The 6819-nt window shown below is 63.0% G+C and overlaps 1 non-coding gene across 1 annotated transcript; it reads left to right on the forward strand.

Annotated features, from left to right (window-relative positions):
- Positions 1-1276: 1276 nt before the first annotated feature.
- On the forward strand, positions 1277-1430 carry LOC136670308 (5.8S ribosomal RNA). The gene has a single exon (XR_010795617.1). It is a non-coding gene; the product is annotated as a 5.8S ribosomal RNA (ribosomal RNA).
- Positions 1431-6819: the final 5389 nt, after the last annotated feature.

Here is a 6819-nt window from a genome sequence, read left to right on the forward strand (position 1 = left end):
CTGGGGATAGGGGATTGTAACTTTTCCCCTTGAACGAGGAATTCCAAGTAGTCGCGGGTCACCAGCCCGCGTCGATTAAGTCCCTGCCCTTTGTACACACCGCCCGTCGCTACTACCGATTGGATGGCCTGGTGAGGTCCTCGGACCATCTCCGAGGTGCCCCTTTACCGGGGGGTTGCCTCGTTGAGGTGGGAAGTCGATCGAACCTGGGCATCTAGAGGGAGTAAAAGTCGTAACAAGGTTTCCGTAGGGGAACCTGCGGAAGGATCATTAACGGTGACCTGGCCACGGCCGGTTGTCGAGTCGGACTCGAGAGGCCAAACCTCCCCCGGCGGGTACCTTCAAGGTATGGACCGCAGAAGCCTCGTACCTTTCGTCGTCGGCCGACGTGAGTCTCTCCCCCTCCGGGTGGGTGGACGTAGCGAGCCGGCTTCGGAACTCGGGGTTATGCGAGGACCGCCTTAGGTGCATAGGTACCCCGGTCCGCCCCCCTCGTTCGCGGGGGGGAGAGTGGCGCCGGAGCCGCCCGCCGGGTCGTTAAACCAACCATTGATCGTTGAAGGCTTGATTGTGCGTGCGCGAGTCAAAGGGGCTTACTCACCCCCAGGGCGTTGGCCGGTGCTCGCCGGCCTCGGTGGGATCTCCCTGAACCCATCCCCCCGGCACAGGGGGTGGTGGTGGACGGGAGCGTACCGCCGGGCGAAACTCTTTCCCCTCACGGGGTTGGAGCGGAGCTTAAGAGCGCATGCAAATACCCCGATGTTGGCTTCGCAGAGACGGACCGTATAATAGTCTAAGGCCGGTGCGCGAGTTGAAGGGGCCTCACGAACCCCGGATGCGTTTAAACACCCGAAGGAGACGGCCGGTGCCCGCCGGTCCTGACTAGGTGGGATCTACCCAGCGCCTTCCCCTAAGCGGGGGACTTGGGAGCGTACCACCGGGCCTCGCTCATACCCTCCGGGGTGGAGAGCTTGGCTTTGAGCGCACGCCTGAATGCCTTAGACCGGGACCCGTAACGCAGCGAACCAAACCCTGGGCCTCGCCGGGAACGGTGGGGCCTAGACCCGGTCTCCTAAACCACGTAAGTCTCGGGCACCTACTCGGGCGATCGTCCCCCGGGCCGTAACTCCTCGGTCCGGTGGTGACGCCCAGGTTCAATGACCTTCCCCCCTCCACGGGGGGGAAGGCACCCGGCTTGAAATATTGTCAAACGTTGTCTCGTGTTCGAATGGCTTCCTTCGCCCGGCCTGTAACGGGCCGGGCACAAACCTCATACAACTCTTAGCGGTGGATCACTTGGCTCGTGCATCGATGAAGAACGCGGTAACCTGCGTTAAATAATGTGAATTGCAGAACACAGATCATCGATATTTCGAACGCACATGGCGGCCGCGGGGGTCCATCCCGCGGCCACGCCTGTCTGAGGGTCGGTTTACCCATCGATCGGTCTTCCTAGACCGCGGCTGGGAGTTCGCAGGGCCTCCACCTCGGACGGCCCTTCGTCTCCCTAAACCCAGACTCGGGCCTTAAACCCGACGTGTGGCGAGAGCTCCGGACGTAGGGAGAGCCATTAGGTCCGGGTCCAATCCGTCATAGTCTCTCCCCGCTGGGCTCTCCGCCGCCGTCGGAGAGTGGGTACCGTAACACGGCGAGCGGCCGGGGGGTTCGCGCCCCCCGCGCCCCGCAAAACAGTCTCGTAGTGCGACCTCAGATCAGACGAGACAACCCGCTGAACTTAAGCATATCAGTAAGCGGAGGAAAAGAAACTAACAAGGATTCCCCTAGTAGCGGCGAGCGAAGAGGGAAGAGCCCAGCGCTGAATCCCACTTTCCCCTGACCGGGGTGGGCCGGGAAATGTAGCGTACGGAAGTCCGTTTGGTCTCGGTGCGGACGCGGGACCAAGTTTTGCAAGGAAGTGTCTTCCGCAGATGGTGAAGGCCCGGTATTGTCCCGCATCCCGCCGGGTAGATCGGGCTTCCCGGAGTCGAGTTGCTTGTGAATGCAGCTCAAAGTGGGTGGTAAACTCCATCTAAGGCTAAATACCGGCACGAGACCGATAGCGAACAAAGTACCGTGAGGGAAAGTTGAAAGCAGTACTTTGAAGAGAGAGTTCAAGAGAGCGTGAAACCGTTGAGAGGTAAACGGTCGGGGGACCGAGAAGACCCCCCCGGGGGATTCAGCCGGGCGGACGGCCCGCGCTCGTGTGGTTCCGTGGCTCGGAGGCGAGTTCATCCGGGCGAGAGTGGGGGCGACCCCACTCCCTGCTCGGCCCTGAGCTTCGCCTCTCGACTTCGGGCCTCTCGGGCGTACGAAGGCTCGGCCCGTCAGGTGTACTTCCCCCCGCGTGGTGGGTGAGTCGCGACCGGCTCCGGTTAGGCTTGGAAGGGCCCGAGGGTGAAGGTAGGTCCGTCCGGAGAAGGGAGCCCCACGTGGCCCCCGGACACGGGCGTTCCGCTACAGCCCCTCGCTCCGACTTCGCCGATAACGCCGGGGCCGCGGAGTAATGTCCTTTCCGCGTTTTCCCCTCCTTCGGGATGGGGATGGGGCCCCCCCCTGATCGTTCGGACGAAAGCGGGCCGGTTGGGCTGTCCTCAGCCCCGGGCTAGGCCCGCTACGGCAATACGGGGGGTGATCCAGGCCCACAGCCAAAACGCCTAAGGTCAGCGGCTAAGTTCGGACCCCGACCGACCCGTCTTGAAACACGGACCAAGGAGTCTAACGCGTATGCGAGTCAAAGGGGCTTGAACCCCGGAGGCGCAACGAAGGTGAAGGCCGGCGCGCGTCGGCTGAGGTGGGATCTGATGCACCCCGTCAATGTTTGGGTTGACAGCGCACCACCGGCCTGCTCTCCACCGAGTGGAGAGTGGAGCAAGAGCATACGCGGTGGTACCCGAAAGATGGTGATCTATGCCTGGGCAGGGCGAAGCCAGGGGAAACCCTGCGTGGAGGCCCGTAGCGGTCCTGACGTTCAATTCGGTCGTCCGACCTGGGTATAGGGGCGAAAGACTTAACGAACCATCTAGTAGCTGGTTCCCTCCGAAGTTTCCCTCAGGATAGCTGGCACCAGACTCAGTTTTATCCGGTAAAGCAATGATCATAGGCTGCGGGGCCGAAATGGCCTCGTCCTACCCTCAAACTTTAAATGGGTAAGAGGCCCGGCTCGCAGGCTTGGAGCCGGGCATCGAATGATGGTGCCAAGTGGGCCACTTTTGGTAAGCAGAACTGGTGCTGCGGGATGAACCGAACGCGCGGGTTAAGGCGCCCGACGCGACGCTCATCAGACCCCAGGAAAGGTGTCGGTTGATATAGACAGCGGGGCGGTGGCCATGAAAGTCGGAATCCGCTAAGGAGTGTGTAACAACTCACCTGCCGAATCAACTGGCCCTGAAAATGGATGGCGCTGGAGCGTCGGGCCCATACCCGGCCGTCGCAGGTGTCACAATCCCTGATTTGAAACACGGACCGTATGCCGCGACGAGTAGGAGGGCCGCCGCGGTGGCGCTGAAGCCTCTGGCGTGAGCCTGGGTCGAGCCGCCGCGGGTGCAGATCTTGGTGGTAGTAGCAAATATTCAGATGGGATCTTTGAAGGCCGAAGTGGAGAAGGGTTCCACGCCGACAGCGCTTGGCCGTGGGTTAGTCGGTCCTAAGGGATAGGCGAACGCCGTTCGGAAACGCTGGGGCGATGGTCTCGTCTGCCCCCCGCTGACCGAAAGGGGATCGGGCCAATATCCCCGAACCTGGGATTGGGGAGATTGAGTGCCGAGAAGGCGCTCTCATAGCGGTAACGCAAACGAACCCGGAGACGTCGGTGGGAACCCCGGGGAGGATTCACTCTCCTTGCTAAAGAGCTGGAGCGCCCTGGAATGGGATTGTCCCGAGAAAGGGGCTCAACGCTCTGAAAGGCGCCGCATGCATCCGTGAGGCAGCCGGGACGTTCCCCATCGGCCCTTGAAAATCCGGGGGAGGTATAGTGAATTTCCCCCCAGGCCGTACCCATATCCGCATCAGGTCTCCAAGGTGAACAGCCTCTGGCGTGTTGGAACAATGTAGGTAAGGGAAGTCGGCAAAATAGATCCGTAACTTCGGGATAAGGATTGGCTCTAATGGCTGGGCTCGGTCGGGCCCTTTAGCTGAAGCGTAGGCCGAGGGCTGTTCTGGTTCTGGTTCGCCCTTGCCCTGAGGGTCATGCGGGGCAAAAGCGCACGGCGCCCGGGTTGACTCCTGCGTCTGTCGGTTAAAGTGCGTGGGTCGCAGCCGCGCGAGGCAGCCGGTGTTCCCTCCCGGTGGTGCTTAGGGGACTCGGTCGGTGCCGGGGGGAGGCGGTCGTGGATGGGACTCCGGCGGGGGTGCGTCCTTAGGGGACGAACCTCCGGTGCGTCTCGTCCTTCGGCCCTTCCTTCCCGAAGTCGGCCGGGCTCCGAGGCCCATCGGCGGGTCCCGGCCACGCTCGCGAGCGCGGCCTTCCGTACTCCCGTTCGGACGTGGGGGGGGGAAGACTCTGGAGTTGTGTGCGGATGCGTCGCCGGCCGTAGGGGCTTGGGAGGACCGGACCGGAGCAGTGTGACTGGAGACGGGCGTGACGAGCCGAGGCCTCGTGGATCTATCGGGTGTGAGTCTCGCCTCGGAGGGGTGGCAGCTCCGAGGTGGTTCTCTCGACCGGCACCCAACAGCCGAATTAGAACTGCTGCGGACCAGGGGAATCCGACTGTTTAATAAAAACACAGCATTGTGAAGGCTCTCGGACGGTTTTGACACAATGTGATTCCTGCCCAGTGCTCTGAATGTCAAAGTGAAGAAATTCACCCAAGCACGGGTAAACGGCGGGGGTAACTATGACCCTCTTAAGTTAGCCCCACTATACACTTTCTGGACAAAGGCCCATTCAAATATATTGCCATTGGACACTTATGACCACAGTGGGATTGTATGCCGGTTATGGATCCATAATGCCGTATAAAGCATGACCATTTGGACACTGAGTGATAACTTTTTCCAGTTTGATACCCGCGGCAAAATCGCCATTTGGACAGCACTAGGGGCACTGGTGCTCCATCTAGGAGTTCAGAACGTTGGGCCCATCCCTTTAGTATGTGTCACTTGGCTCTGATTGGCTCTGATTGGCTTTCTGAATGGAATAACCTACACCATCCAACTTCCAATATATTTAACAGTGTCATATATATTGCAAATGGGATGCATTCAACTTTGACCTCTCTAAAGTCCCGCCCAAAGCTTGGGGGAGGGTCTAAGGGTCCAGAAAGAGCGTAAAATGTCCAAATCAAATATAAATAAAATTTCTCTGGGCCTCTGGAAGCCTGGGCCTCTGGTAGCCTGGGCCTCTGGGCCTCTGGGCCTCTGGTAGCCTGGGTCTCTGGGTCTCTGGGACTCTGGGTCTCTGGGCCTCTGGGTCTCTGGGGCTCTGGGGCTCTGGGCCTCTGGGCCTCTGGTAGCCTGGGCCTCTGGGCCTCTGGGAGCCTGGGCCTCTGGTAGCCTGGGCCTCTGGGCCTCTGGTAGCCTGGGCCTCTGGGCCTCTGGGCCTCTGGGAGCCTGGGTCTCTGGGACTCTGGGGCTCTGGGTCTCTGGGTCTCTGGGTCTCTGGGTCCCTGGGGCTCTGGGTCTCCGGGGCTCTGGGTCCCTGGGACTCTGGGGCTCTGGGTCTCTGGGTCCCCGGGGCTCTGGGGCTCTGGGTCCCCGGGGCTCTGGGGCTCTGGGGCTCTGGGACTCTGGGGCTCTGGGTCCCTGGGGCTCTGGGGCTCTGGGGCTCTGGGTCCCTGGGACTCTGGGGCTCTGGGTCTCTGGGTCCCCGGGCTCTGGGGCTCTGGGTCCCCGGGGCTCTGGGGCTCTGGGTCTCTGGGTCTCTGGGGCTCTGGGTCTCTGGGGCTCTGGGGCTCTGGGTCTCTGGGGCTCTGGGGCTCTGGGTCTCTGGGTCCCCGGGGCTCTGGGTCTCTGGGTCCCCGGGGCTCTGGGGCTCTGGGTCCCCGGGGCTCTGGGGCTCTGGGGCTCTGGGTCCCCGGGGCTCTGGGGCTCTGGGTCCCCGGGGCTCTGGGGCTCTGGGGCTCTGGGACTCTGGGGCTCTGGGTCCCTGGGGCTCTGGGGCTCTGGGGCTCTGGGTCCCTGGGACTCTGGGGCTCTGGGTCTCTGGGTCCCCGGGCTCTGGGGCTCTGGGTCCCCGGGGCTCTGGGGCTCTGGGTCTCTGGGTCTCTGGGGCTCTGGGTCTCTGGGGCTCTGGGGCTCTGGGTCTCTGGGTCTCTGGGGCTCTGGGGCTCTGGGTCTCTGGGTCCCCGGGGCTCTGGGTCTCTGGGTCCCCGGGGCTCTGGGGCTCTGGGTCCCCGGGGCTCTGGGTCTCTGGGTCTCTGGGTCTCTGGGACTCTGGGCCTCTGGGTCTCTGGGCCTCTGGGCCTCTGGGCCTCTGGGGCTCTGGGGCTCTGGGGCTCTGGGTCTCTGGGTCCCCGGGGCTCTGGGGCTCTGGGTCCCCGGGGCTCTGGGGCTCTGGGTCCCTGGGACTCTGGGGCTCTGGGGCTCTGGGGCTCTGGGTCTCCGGGTCTCTGGGTCCCCGGGGCTCTGGGTCTCTGGGTCTCTGGGTCTCTGGGCCTCTGGGAGCCTGGGTCTCTGGGTCTCTGGGTCCCTGGGTCCCTGGGGCTCTGGGGCTCTGGGGCTCTGGGTCTCTGGGGCCCTGGGTCTCTGGGTCTCTGGGACTCTGGGCCTCTGGGTCTCTGGGCCTCTGGGCCTCTGGGCCTCTGGGTCTCTGGGAGCCTGGGCCTCTGGTAGCCTGGGTCTCTGGGCCTCTGGGGCTCTGGGCCTCTGGGCCTCTGGTAGCCT

Source organism: Hoplias malabaricus, chromosome 1, assembly GCF_029633855.1.
Source record: "Hoplias malabaricus isolate fHopMal1 chromosome 1, fHopMal1.hap1, whole genome shotgun sequence".
Lineage (NCBI taxonomy): Eukaryota > Metazoa > Chordata > Actinopteri > Characiformes > Erythrinidae > Hoplias > Hoplias malabaricus.